General features: G+C 50.8%; 1 protein-coding gene across 3 annotated transcripts in view; it reads left to right on the forward strand.

The window, feature by feature from the left end:
• RNF220 (ring finger protein 220) overlaps window positions 1-14,129 on the forward strand; it is a gene marked incomplete at its 5' end in the record, with an annotated part of 217,362 nt that overhangs the window by 165,194 nt on the left and 38,039 nt on the right. The window lies entirely within an intron of this gene.

Below are 14,129 nucleotides of genomic sequence, written 5' to 3' on the forward strand. Positions count from 1 at the left end.
TAGGGGCTCAGGACGGAAGCTGGGCTCCTGGGAGTGAAGACGTGAATTCTCCACGACACTAAACCTTCAAATAAATCTCCTCCAGTCAGAGAAGCCCAGGGCACTAAATCCCACGCGCCAGTAATTGAAACCCTTAGAGCTTTCTCGGGTAGGGAAATTGCTGAGAAAGAGCAACCAGGGGTTCCAGGTGGGGTGGCAGGCCAGCACAGAGGCCGCAGAGGGCCCTGTGACAGGGGAGGCTGCTGGGGACCCTCCCTGAGCACGTGGGTATCTGCCTGTCCTGGTGGGTATGTCTGTCTGTCAGTGTTTCCAGACGTGGGATTTTACTGTCTGGTGGCCACTGCCCACTCTCTTCCCACCAAGTCTATGAACACTTGGTATTTTTCTGGGACAGCAGTTATGGAGCTTCTGTCTTCTGAGAGCCTCTGCCTTTTGAAACCCTTGCGGCCTCTGCCTCTCACTGACCGTGAAAGCCAGGCTTCATTTAAGCAAAAGGAATTTTCAGCATCTCCTCAATTGCCTTCCTTCCCCTCTTCCCACCTCTCTCACCCCCAGCCACCCCATCTTTCCTTCCCCTTCTGGACATTCCCCTTCTGTCCCTTTAAGTCCTCCTCCCATTAACTGGGTCACTGAATCATTCAACAGTCACTACCACTCTGTGCCAGACCTTCTTCAGGGTCCTGGGTGTACCAGGATGGGTCAGATAATTTCCCTGCCCTCAAGGAGCTCAGAGTCTACCAGGAGAGACAGACGGATAAAGAAATAACTGCAATATTATCTGATGTGTGCAATAACCGAGGTGTAGACATATAAGAAATATAACATGAAAAAGAGGAATTCCTTGTCAGGGAAAGCTTCAGAGAGGAAGTATTGTCTGAGTGTGGTCTTAAAGAATAAATAGGAGTTACAAGTTGCCCATGGGGAGATGGGTGTCATGGGCATTATTGGCAGTGAGAACTATAAGTGAACAGCTAGGTCTTGTCCAGCCATACATAGCACACAGCATTGCTGGAAGGAATATGAGACTGGAGAGAGACTGTCTGATAAGGAGTTCAGGATTTATGCTGTGGGCTTTGGGAGCCAAGGAAGGGTCTTAAGTAGCTGAACGATAGGATCCGATTTGTGTTTTTGGAATATCCTTCTAGCTGTAGAGATAGAAATGGATTAGAGGGGAGAGAGATGCATTAGGAAACTTAAGAGTAAATATTGGAGATGATGATGCCCGAACAAGGGCACTGCAGAAAAGAAGATGGTTCCGGGGTACTTGGGAGGTAAAAACAGCTACGATGTTGATTTACTGCACGTAGGGGCCTGAGTCGAGAGTAAGAGTCCAGATTGCTGATTTAGGGAATTCTGGGGGTGCTGGTGCCAGCCACTGAAATCGAAAAACAGGAGGAGGGCAGGTCTAGAGGAAGCTAAGTCTTGTTTCAGGCACGTTGAGCTTGAAGAGCCTGTGGGACATCCACGTAGAGAATCTGGTGTACAGTGATACATATGGTTCAGGACTGGAGGTACAAGTTGAGGAAATGAAACCAGAGTAGAGATCATGCTGAGAGTGTGCAGAGAGGGGCGTGGACGATGGCGAGGATGACAACTAACATCAGAGGAAGGAGAGTGCTTGAGAGCATGGGCTCCACTATAGCACTGCCTGGGTGGAAAGTCCAGCAACACCACTTACCGGGCAACCATGGAAAGTTACAGAACTTCTTATGCCTCTGTGTCCTCGTTTATAAAATGAAGGGGGTGGTGAGGAATGGCACAATGCCTGGCACACGGTAAGCATTTGATCAATGTTATCACTTTCCTTCCTCCTCATCTATTCAACTCCTACTTATCCATCACATCTCAGCTTGTGTCTCTTCCTCAGTGAAGCCTTTCTGGATTCCTCTGAGCAGGGCAAATCTCCATATTATAGGCTCCCATAACCCTGTTCACCTCTCTTTGACACAACTGCAACGTTACAATTATTTGTAAAATTATTTTATTGCATGCTTCCTCACTGCTTTGCAGGCTCCATAAGGACATAGATTTCGTGGTATCTTTAGACCTTGGTGTAGTGCTTCACACATGGAAAACACCCCATACCTATTTATCGAATTACTAAATGAATATAGCTGCAGTCCCATCATATTTGGCAAATGATGACCATCAGGGATCTGACTGAGAGCAGATTGATTGAGGGTAGGGTGAGGGGGATGGAAATCAGACTGCAATGTTTATCAGTGCTTTGGGAGATGAAGGAGTATGGACAGCAAGCAAGACTCCTTGGAGCATCTTAGGTGAAAAGGGAAGCAGAAGGAAAGGGCATTAGCTACAATGCTAATGTCATAAGAAAGAGAGGGATGCATTGTTGGTACTGCTGTAACGGGGGAGACTGGAGGATGTATGTGCTGATGGAGGGAAGCATGAGGAGGGAAAGGGGAGGACGCAGGAGAGAGGGGAGAACAGGACAGCTTCCCGAGGAATGTGGGCAGGAATGGGGTTCTGAGTCCAGGAGAAGGGATTAAGCTAAAACAGGATGGTGAAAACCTCTTGCCCTGAAACTGGAAGAGGAAACAAGTGAGTTTGGGTCTGGAAGCTGAGGGAATTTGTGCCTAAGGACTTCAAATTTCTGAGTGAAGTAGGCAGGGACGCCACCTAGAAAGAGAGAGAGGGACAGAAGATGGGGAGGGGGACTCGAGACAGTAAAATATTATTGGATTGTCTCTGTGGGAAGGGGAGACAGAGCTGACCAAGGGCATGGAAGAGGATTGCTTAGTAGTGCTGAGATTGGAAACTATGAATTTTTATTGGCACATCTCTGCGTGGCTTTGTGATTTTCCCCAGCTGCGCTGAGCCGCCTGTGTGTCTGAGACAAAAAGGAGAATAGCTGGGTTGTGGAGAAGGCGAAGGAAGTAAAGAGGTTGAATATGTTGACAAGAGGGTGTTGCAGTGATGCGCCCTGGGGTCCAGGCTAGAATTCATGAGTAAGTGGTCTCAGGAGGTGGGAGGAGGGTAGAGAGAGAGAAGCAAGTGTGATGGGTACAAGGCCATGAGAGGGCTGGGGGAGAGGGAGTTCTTTCACAGAGCAATTTAGGTTGTTGACAAGGTTCTCCAGGGGGAAGTGGAATACAGGACAAAATAACAGGAGCTGAGGAGGTCAGGGCAGTGACAGGGCTCGGGGTGACAGGTGAGTGTCAAAGTCCTTGGCAGATGTGGAGAAGGGGGATAACAGTGATGAGGGATGCAGCGTGGTACTTGCGCTCAGAGCCCAATGAGTGGAGAAGCAGTGGTCTGAAAGCGGCAGTGAGCACTAAGGAAGACACTGACCCCACCTCCTGGCCAGGAACCTGGAGTTGGAAGAAAAACAGCCAGCACTGGAGAGGACTGCCGGGAAGTGGTGTCTCTGGGGATTATACCAGGTTTCCGGGAAAGTGAAGAGAGGAAGTAAAGGGAGTATCTAGGGAGCAGGATGGAGAGGATTTTATTGGCATGGTACTCAGTCCCAGAGGGCGTGATGGGAAGATGGTCAAGAGCCCCCTCCACCCTTCCTTTCCCAGCATCTCTCCTAGGACTGTCTGCATCTCTAGCCCACCTCCCCCACTTGACATCGCTCCTCCTGTACCATCTACTCCCCAGCCCACCTCCCACATGCATGTTCCCCATCCCATCCTCACGTCCCTCCCTCCTCTTCCCACACCTCCTCCCCAGTTCTCTCCTCCCCAAACCCTCTTCCTGCCCTGCCCCACCCCAGCCGGCCTGAGTGAGCAGGAACCCCTGCACCTTCATTTCTCAGGTCACTGCTTGGCTAATGGGCTATTAATTTGCTCAATCGTCCCCTGTGAGGCAAACTCAATTTCTGCCGGCCAGTCGTCCCTCCCTGTCGACAGCGTGATTGATTGGAGGAACAGCTGTCACCGCCCGGCTGCCTGCTCCCTGCCTCCTTCCCCGCAAGTGCCCGCCGCCCCTCCTCCTCGGGCCGCCGCCCCGCGCCCACAGAGGCAGCGCACCCCTGCCACCTGCCCAAGGATCTGTCGCCAGCAATGAAAAATGACAGAAATATTTAAGGACAAATAAGCCTTCCCAACGCAATTGAAAATGATTACAGGCAGCTACAGATGGGGCCAATCTGATGCGCAGCAGCAAATCAAATCGAATTTCCTTATCGGTGTATTATTTTAGGCGTTATCTGGCACGTTGATGCAGTTATCAATTCAATTTCAGCCGCCGGTCCGCTGTTTACTGTCTCGGCTTTGCTGGGAAAAGGTAAACATGCTCAGCCCAGCAAATTAATTTCTGGCTGAAGCCAGAGGCTACAAAGAACTGCTCTGCAGGACTCACGCCCCCACCTTGGCCCTGGGCTACAGTGGGCCAGGCTGGCTGGGCCTGGGGCAGGCCAGAGCTTGCCCAGAGAGCAGAAGCCCCACTAGCTGCCTGCCCCTGCCTGGCCCCATCCTCAAGCAGGATTCAGGGCTCCTAGCGGGCTGAGGTGACCGCTGTTGACTCCGCGGCTGGTGCCAGGGAGAGGTGAAGGTCTCCCATTAATTCTCAGCTAAAAATGACAAATTCGTCTTGGACGACAATTAAATGAAGTCAGTAATTGATGCTAATTGATCTCCAGATGCGAGGGCTCCCCTCAGCCTTAGCAGCATGTGGCTGTCTTGCTCACTCTGACCACCCCAGCCCTTGCACACCCCCAGCCCTCCACTTCTCTCTCCTCCTCTCCTGGTCCTTGCACACCTCCCCTGGGCTCTGGGTCTCTGGACCCCAGAGGTCTGTGGGAGACAGCTGGCCGGGGCTAGGCTAGAAGGCAGTGCCCAAAGCCAAGAAGCTGGCCCACTGCCCATCCAGCCCTGCAGACACTTGTAATCAGTGCCCCAACTTCTCCCCATGAGCTTAGAAGGCAGGTAACGCTGCCCTCCTCGGCGCTTCAGGATTTACTGCCCACAGCTGCTGGAGGTTCCCACTTCATTTTTATAAGCCCATAGTCAGAGCCAGCAGGGGGTAAAGCACACTTGGATTTGCTTTACACAGTCCAGTCCTAGCATTTTGGCTCCACAGCAAGGAAGACACTGGGGGAGAATGAAGTGTGTGGGGAGAGTGTCCGGGTGTACTCAGTCTACACTTGCATATATACGTGTGCTCACATGTGTTCAACTAGATGGGAACAAATAACCACACTTGTCTGAGCACGTGTGTGTGCCAGTGCCCACACGTGCGTGTGTGTGTCCAGACATTTGAGAGGACATGTGTGCATGTCTATATGTGGATATTGTCCTGAACTGGGCCTTTTTCTGCAGTTCATAATAAAGCCTAATCCCAAGGAACTCTGGGAAGCCCATCGCTCTACCCACCACTGGCCTGGCCCAGCACAGGGCACTGTCTGGAAGTCATTAGCTAAGGGAGGAGGGGAACTTAGCTAAGAGGAGAGAGGCTGCAGTTGTGTTTGGGGCAACCAAGGTCAATGGTGTGAAATAGCTGTGACCCCTGAAGCCCCACCAGCCTCTCAACAGTCTGGCTAGTGCACTTGGCTGGAGCAAATGCTCATGGGGCCAAGCATTTAGGGTCCATGCCCAAGACTCAGTGAGCTTGATTATGCCTTGGCCCAGAGCCCTTGGTTCCAGCTAGAGCCCAAGTGTGAGCCTAGACTACCCACAGGCTGACCTCTTCCTGGCTGTCTTGCAGATGTTTGCCATTGGCCACCCAAGAGCCATGTCTGGCTCAATCCAGGCCCCCTCTATTGCTAGAGACAGTAAATGGCATCCATCACAATAGGGGTCAGGGCACCAGCCCAGCTCCTGTTTCACAAGAAACTGGAGCTGGCAGGAGGCCATGTGGAATGGGCAATGCCAATCTGAGTTTCTGCCAGGAGAGTAGAAGGAGAGGGGAAGATGGCAAGGGCATGTGGGCATGAACATGTCACCCCTATGAATTCTACCTGAGTGTATATGTCACGTGTCAGGGAGCCAGTGCTGTGTGAGGGGATCCTCCTTATGCAAGGAAGAGGAGCAAGGGAAGAAGAGCATATAGTGTAGGATAGATGACCAGACCAGACCAGACCAGACCAGGGGCGAGGTAGGGACAAGGAACCAGAGAAAACCCCCTCAACGTCTCCCAGCTAGCATCTGCATCTTCTGGGGGTTTAGCAAGGTCAGTGATCACTTATTCATTCATTCAAGGAATATCTTTTGGTTCCTACTTTTACTACTACTATCCTCTTACTTTGGGCTATGCACTCTGCTAGACACTGGGGCTATAGCAGTAAACAAGTTACTCCCTGACCTCAAGAAATGTACAGTCTAAAGAGAGCAATAGACACATGATAGGCAATTGTAACACTGTGTGACCAGAGGTAGCACAAGAAGCTGTGGGAACGCAGAGGAGGCACTTAGTGCAGTCAGGAGGAGTCGGGAAAGGCTCCCTGGAAGAAAGAATTCAGAGCCTTAAAGGATGAGTAAGATTTAGCCAGCCTGTGCAAATGGTCCCTGCCATATCCTTTTTGGTTGCTTGGCAAGCCCAAAGCAGAGACAGATAGGCCTCTTTGGTTCCAAGTGACTCTGGAACTGCTAAAAATGTCACCAGGCCACCAGCCACTGGCCTGGGGTCTGGCAGGAGGGTGCACCGCTGTTTTCAGGGCACCCCTGGGCACTGGCGGATAAGGATGGGCCATAGCTAAATACACGTCTCTCCTCTGCCCGCCCCACCCCCACCTCCTCGATCAGGGATGCCTATTAATCCTGACAAATGATGACTTACGAACATGTAATGCAAACTGATTCATCATACATTCAAATCCACCGCCCCGCCCCAGCGGGAGGCCCCAGCCAGACAAGTGTATTACACGGATAATGTATTTGACGTATTAATAAAACCAGCCGCATTGCTCTGGCGTGGGGACTGGGGAATGCCAATATACGATGACAGATCACATATTGATGAAATCCAGATGTTTGGAATCATAGTCTTGGGGCCTTGTTCGTATTGACTGAAGGTAAAAAATGCCATCTGTCAGCATGTTAACTCTTCCCGTCCCACGCTCAGCAGAGGCACCAATCACGGTTTTCTGGAGAGACGAGAAGGAAGAGGGGAATGAGTGAGAGGGCAGAGTGGTGGCTTGGATGGATGTGGTGGGGTAGATGGGTGTACTGTGGACATGATGGCTGGAAGGGACACTTTTCATGCCTTGTGTTCTTAACCTCTCAGCAGCATGCGACCCTATCGATGACGCTCCTTGAAACTCTTCCCTTCTTGGCTTTGATGACATCCCCTTGTTTTCATCCTCCTCTTGGCTGTTCCTTCTTAGTCTTCAATGACTTAAACTTCCTCCACCTGTTGGAGTTACTCAGGGTTCTGTTCCAGCCTCTTCTTACTGTACACTCTGGCCCTAGGTGATCTCACCTACTCTTAACTTTTGTTGAGTATTTACCATATGCAAGACATTGTTCTAGACACAGAACATGCAGTGGTGAATTTCAGTCTTTATCTCGTCAGCGTCTCCAGTTCTATAATTCTAGCTCTGGCTCACATATAGTGCCTACTCAGCATTTTCACAGGGTTGCCTTAACAGTTCCTCAAAGTAAGTTTATCCAAAACTGAACTCATTTTCTTCCTTACCAAACCTACTGCTCTTCCTCCTGTTCCACAAGTCAGTAAATGGTCTAACACCTAGCAGTTGCTCAAGTCAGGCAGCTTGGAGTCATCCTTGACTCCTCTCTGTCCTTGAACCCCCATGTCCAATCCACCCGCTTCTGTTCATCTCCATCATCATCCACATCATCTCACTAGAGCAGGTCACCTTCATGTCTCACCTGAGTTAGTCGATAACCTCCTAGATGGCCTTCCTGCACTTGATCTTGTCCCCTTAGACCATTCTCCGCTTTTCAGTTAGAATGATCCTTTTAAGATGTAAGTCTGGGACTTCCCAGGTGGCACAGTGGTTAGGAATCCGCCTACCAATGTAGGGGACACGGGTTCGAGCCCCGGTACGGGAAGATCCCGTGTGCCGCAGAGCAACTAAGCCCATGCGCCACAACTACTGAGCCGGCGCTCTAGAGCCTGCGAGCCACAACTACTGAGCCTGCGTGCCACAACTACTGAAGCCCGGGCACCGCAACAAAGAGTAGCCCCCACTCGTCACAACTAGAGAAAGCCCGCGCACAGCAACAAAGACCCAACGCAGCCAAAAATAAATAAATTTTTTAAAAAAAGATGCAAGTCTGATATGTCACTCCCCTGCTTAAAATTCTTCAATGGCTTCTCACTGTATGTTAAAAAATAATAATAATAATAAGCCAAAATCATTAACATAGTTGAAAAGTCTTCCAGGATCCGGCCTCTCTTCCATCAGCTCTCAGTGCTCTGCCCCTCACTCTCTGCTCCAGCCATACTGGACCCTTTTCAACTCTTCACTTAGGCTTTCTCCCCTCTGTACCTTCAAGCATGCTGTTTTCTATCTAGAAACACTACTTAACCATCGTTGCTTGACTGGTTCCCAGTCATTCTTCAAGCCTTTGCTTAAATGTCACTTATTTCACCTCCCAGACCAGATGATATACTCCCATAGTTCCACGTACTTCCCTTGTTCTAAGACCACGCTGGGGATGTTTGTTGAATGTCTCTATCCACAGTTAGTTCTTAAGCTCCCTGAGGGCAGAGAGTGTGTCTGTCTGTTCATTACTGCATGGCATCCATACTGTAGCAGACCCATCTTTGGAATTCAATTGACATTTGTCAATGATTATTGAATCATTACCGAGGTGGGTGGATAGGTAGGTAGGTAGCTGGGTATTATGCAGTGGTTAAGAGCACTGGCTTTGGAGTCAGACAGATATGGGTTTAAATCTCTGCTCTGAACCTTCCAGCTCTGTCATTTCATTGTTCTGAGCTCCGTTTTCCTCATCAGTGTGATAGAGGCAGATTAATTATACCTACCTCATTGGACTGTTGTAAGGATTAAATGAGATTACATACGTGCAGCATTAAACCTACAGCCTAACATATACTAGCACTCAATAAACTGTTATTATTATTAATGGGCAGATAATGTTTAAGTGGATGGATGGATATATTGACAAACAAACCAGTAAATAGTTATATGGGTATGGATGGATAGGAAGAAGGAACTCCATGGAAGCCAAAAGGGCCAGGGTACCTACTGAGTGGTACACAATCTTGATCATAGCAGGGAAGAAGGCTGGATACAGGCAAGGCCAGGCTGGTGTCAGGATGGGGTAGATCCAGGCACAAACAGCAAACTGTGCTAGTGTCCTACTAGAGATAATAGTGACTCAGCACACAGCCCTGATTTAACCAGATCCTCACAAAAGTCCTGAGAGTTAGTCGTTATTATCCCTGTTTCAGACAAGAAGAAACTAAAGCTCAGACGTGTTAAATGATTTGCCTAATGTCTCACAGCTAGTAAGAGGCAACTCTGTTGAACGTTGTTTGAAGGCTCTCGGTCACCAGGAAATGGAAGCCCTTCCGTCGGGATTGCAGGAGGAAAAGGGTGGAGCACACACATATGTACACATAAACACACATGTATACACACGTACATACTCTTGAAAGTCCCAGCCTCCACTGCCAGTTGTCATTAGAGTTACCCTCCCCCTCATTTTAACCCTCCCCATTCTTAAGTCAGACACCAGTCAGTCAAGCTCTGCCTTTTGTGGTCCGTGGAAAAAAGATAATGAACTTGGGGTTTGCTGCTTGAATAAACAGAGAGGCAAGAATGGAACCCACAGGCAGAACTGGGACAAACCCAAACAGGCCAAGCTGGAGAGGGAATCACATGTTTGGGAGTTGCAGGGCCGGATGTGGGTTAGTGATCTAGGAAGGGAGGGTTTTCACTTTGAATGAGACCCTCATCCTCCAGGGCCCAGTTCTGCACCAGGCCTCACTATGGAAGATGGCAAAGAAGGAGCAGCTGTGCCGGCCCTTGAGCTGCCAGTGGTCAGCAGTTCCCAACAGAGGGGCACAACAGAGGGCTGATCCTGGACCCCAGGTACCTGAGGCCTTGATCCAAGGCTTGAGGGCCGGACTAGCTGGAGCCTGGCCCAGGCCAGGGAAAAGCTACTTGGCTGCGATGCCCCTCCTCAGCAGGCCTGTCCCCCGCTGCTTACAACCGCAGGCAGTCACTTACTGGTGGAGCCTGGCTGTTTTCCGGTGGGGAGGTATCCCAGCAGCTCAGAAAGGGGAAGGGACCCTCTGGAGGTCCCACAACTAAGGAGCCTCCAGGCAGGGCCTGACTCAGCCCCGACTCTCTGCTCTCTGAGCTGGTGGTGCCCCATGTGAGGCCGAGGGTAGGGTCAGGCCGCTCTGCTCCCTGCTCTCCTCCTGCTTGGGGGATACCTGCGGCAGGCGGAGAGGCGGAGGTGGCAGGAGCGGCGGAGCCGGCGGCGGGGCGGCGGGAGGGAGGTGCGGTAATGAATGTGGACGGGAGGCGGAATGAGCGATCCATCTTTGCATGGGAGGGGAGGGGAGGGGGCCGCGCGCCTTCCCCCCACACACTCACACACTCAATCAGGCGCTGTCAGACCTCCGGCCGCCTGGCATTTTGGTGAAGAATCTCTCAGCTAAAAATTGTTGTCAGTCCCATTTCCTCGTTATCAGTGCAAGGGCTGAGGCAGCGCCCGGGGATTAGCAGAAGCGGCGAGCGCCCGCCCGCACCGCCATCCACTGCCGATAACACCGGGCCTCCTGCCTCACCTCCCCCATTCATCATCTTTAGCAGTGACAGCCCGTCCCAGTCCCTGTCCCCATCCCCTCATGCTTCCCGCGTCTCCCCACGATGCTGCTCAGCCTGGCTCCTGACCTCCCTGGAGAGCTAGGCCTCCTGAAGAGGGACGGGATTCAACCTAGGCCCCTCGGACCTAGACCCACCTGTGGCCGAGGGCTTGGCCAGCTGTGGGGTGGGGGGGCGGGGTCAGGAATGAGGAATGCTCAAGGAGAAGATGCTTTCGGTCTGCCTACCTGCGATGCTGGCCGCGGTGTTGGAGAAGGGATTCCTGCATTAGATGGGCAGCTGGACTAAGGATTTCTGGAGGCCTCTCCAGCCTGAGATGGACTCCCAGATACTGGGAACTGTGGAAGGGAAGAGCCAAAGGATGCCTAGGAAGAGTAGGGGGTTGAAGACTTTGTTCCCACCCCCGCAAGACCACAGCCCCTTCCTTTTGGCCATCCCCAGCGGTTTTATGGCCCGTTTTATGGCCACTGTAATGGCCCAGGTCAAAAGCTTCAGGGAGCTGTATTCTGGGAATTATGCAAACGAGGAGCAGGCCCAGGGCCAGAGTATGGATTTTGTCATTAAACCTGGGCAGGCCATGTCGTTAGTGCAGTAAAACCCACGTCATGACCACAGGTCTCAATATAAAATTATAGGGAACACAGCGGGGGAGGGGAAGCAGGGGGCCCACAGCCATGCTGACACCTGCCATTCCAGCCCCTGAGAAAATGGGGGTGGGATGGAGGGCATAGGCTGCAGGGTCTCTCCGCTGGTCCCTGTGAGTGCTATTCCTGAAGCTGGGAGCCAGGAAGAGGACCCATCGTCCCAAAAGGGAAACTGAGGCCAACCTCAGAAAAGTAGAAGATCCCTGTCAACAAAGCAGATGAACTGAGGACAGGTATATGGGAATGCTGGTGCCTGCTCCCAGGTGTAGAGGGAGGAACCTGGACTCTAGGAAGCCCTAAGAGCCGTACTTGGTATCCCAGGCTGAGAGAGGCTGAAATCCTGATATTTCCACCTCAGCTCCTAGCCCAGGCCCTAGACCCTACTCTTTCTCCATTCTTCTCTCTTACCATTTCCCCTCTTATGCCCAGATCCTTCCTCAGTGCTTGGTTTCAACAGCCTTGTCAACTCTCCCTTATTCATCCTTCATGCCTGCCATCAAGCAATGCCCACCCCCCAACCCCCCCGGCTGGGTCCTACCACCCTCCTCTGGCCCCTTCCTGCCCACCCCTACAAGCACCCATTCATGCCTCCCTCAGCCCTGACCAGGGCTGCACTGACTGCAATCACTGATTTTCTTTTTCAGCTTTCCCACTAGTTTGTGATCTCCTTGAGGCCAGGAGTGTGTTATCTTTATCTCGGAGAAAGAGATAAAGATATCTCAGCTTCTCATAGAATAATACGTGATGTAGAATAATTGTTTGATAAACGTTTGCTGAATGAATAAATAAATGAAGCAATGAGATCAAGAGCCAAGTACAGAGGCCCCTGTCTAGTTCTGAGCCTCAGTTTCCCCATCTGTAAAATAAAGATAATGGCCTGCAGAATTTCTAGGGCCTCACTCACCTCTGAGATTTTCTGGCTGAATGAAGTTAGAATGAGCTTAGACTCCTCATCTCCCCACTCGCAGACCGGGACCACATCTGCTTCTTTTACGCAAAGCTGCCTTCCAGCCGTCCCCTGAGCATCGGAGGCACAGCCACCAGGGCACATGATCAGTAGAGTCCCTTCCCTTCCTCACAGACCTAGCCACACCAACTAGAGCCATCCCAACCTGACCCCGGCACACACAGAGCCTTCCCAGCTGACATCCCAGCTCTGCAAAGGTCATCTTGCTTCTGGGACAGTTAGCTCTTCATTCCTACCTCCCCTCCTTCCCTTCCTCTTCTCCACTGTCTCATTTCATCGTTGAGCCTCTAATCTATGCCAGGTCTTTTTTCTATTGTCTATAGATTAAAAGATGGTTAAGAAATGGTCCCCACCCACAAGAAACTCACAACTCAATCATTCATTCATTCATTCCTTTGCTCCCATTCTCTGCCTGGAGCTCTTCTAAGGCACATCTCAAATTTCATTTCTTTGGTTAAACCTTCTCTTTTTCCACTCCTCAAAACACACACCCAGAATGAATCCCTCTCTCCTCTGAGCTCTCAGATGACCTAGTCTGGGCATCCAGGAGAGCCGTGATCATCCTCAGTCTTGTGTCAAAAGGAGGTGGGTTCTTGTGTTCAGCCTGAACTGGGAATTCCCTCAGGCATAGGGTTACTAGACTTAGCGAATAAAAATACAGGATGTCCCGGTAAATTTGAATTCTAGAAAATCGATGAATAAGTTTTAACCTAAGTATATCCTGTGCGATAGTTGAGACATATTTATACTAAAAAATTATTCATTATTGATGTGAAATTCAGCTGGGCATCTTGTATTTTATCTGGCAACCCTACTGAAGCAACCATCTAAGTCATCACTGGCATAGCCCTTTATGTCTCTAAAAGCTAATTTGACCCTCCCTAAGCACCAGAGGAAAGAAGAAACAGGGAGAAAGATGTGGCCTTAAGCTAAAGAAGTCCTTCCTACAATCAGAGTTTACACGGATAGACAGGGATGTTTCTAGATGAATAGGGCTCCTCAACACTGTGCCTGTTAGCAGAGGCCAGGTGAGCACTGGCTGGGGAGAGTGGCAAGGGAGGGAGTTTAGGTATCCCAATGGGTGCACTAGGCAACCTTCAGGCCCCTTCCTAGCACCGTGTGCTCTGGTTACCATCAGGGACAGAGCGGGTACAGAGTTCAGGCTCCCAGAGGGCCCCCAAGTCAGCATAGCCAGTGCTAAACCCACGTGTGGTTGTGTATCGGGGGTACACAATTTGAAGGGCATTTTGGAGGGGAAGAGCTCAGAATCTGTTATACTCACAGAGGCCAATGAGGTTATCCAAGTGAGAGGGAGTGAGACCTGAACTGGGAGAATGTAGATTCCAGGAATATTGAAGCAGAATGGAGAGGACTTGGTGGTTAAATGAATGTGGGAAGGGGAGTAAGGCCAGGGAGGGGGCCGAGGGCGAGGCGAAGGTTACTGGCTTGGGTGACCAGGTGAATGCAGGTGTCTTTCACTGAGAAGAGCACTGCTGAAGAGGGCGGGGAGGGGAAAGTGAAGAAGCTGAAGTACTCAATTCTGGATTGTTGAGTTTCAGATTTTTGTGGGACATTCAGGCATTTATGTCCATTAGGCATTTGGATGTAGGGGTCTGAAGAACACGGGAGGGATCTGGCATAGAGAAATGGATTCTGGAGTCGGCAGGGCACAGGTGGGAGTGATGGCCATAAGAATGAACAAGATCATCCCAAATGCAGAGGGAGGAGAGGAGAGGCCATGGAAAGAAGCATGGGGAAAAGTGAGGAACTGGGAGAGGATGCCACCCTGGCAGTC

The sequence above is a fragment of the Hyperoodon ampullatus genome, assembly GCF_949752795.1.
Source record: "Hyperoodon ampullatus genome assembly, chromosome: 2".
In the NCBI taxonomy this organism is placed as follows: domain Eukaryota; kingdom Metazoa; phylum Chordata; class Mammalia; order Artiodactyla; family Ziphiidae; genus Hyperoodon; species Hyperoodon ampullatus.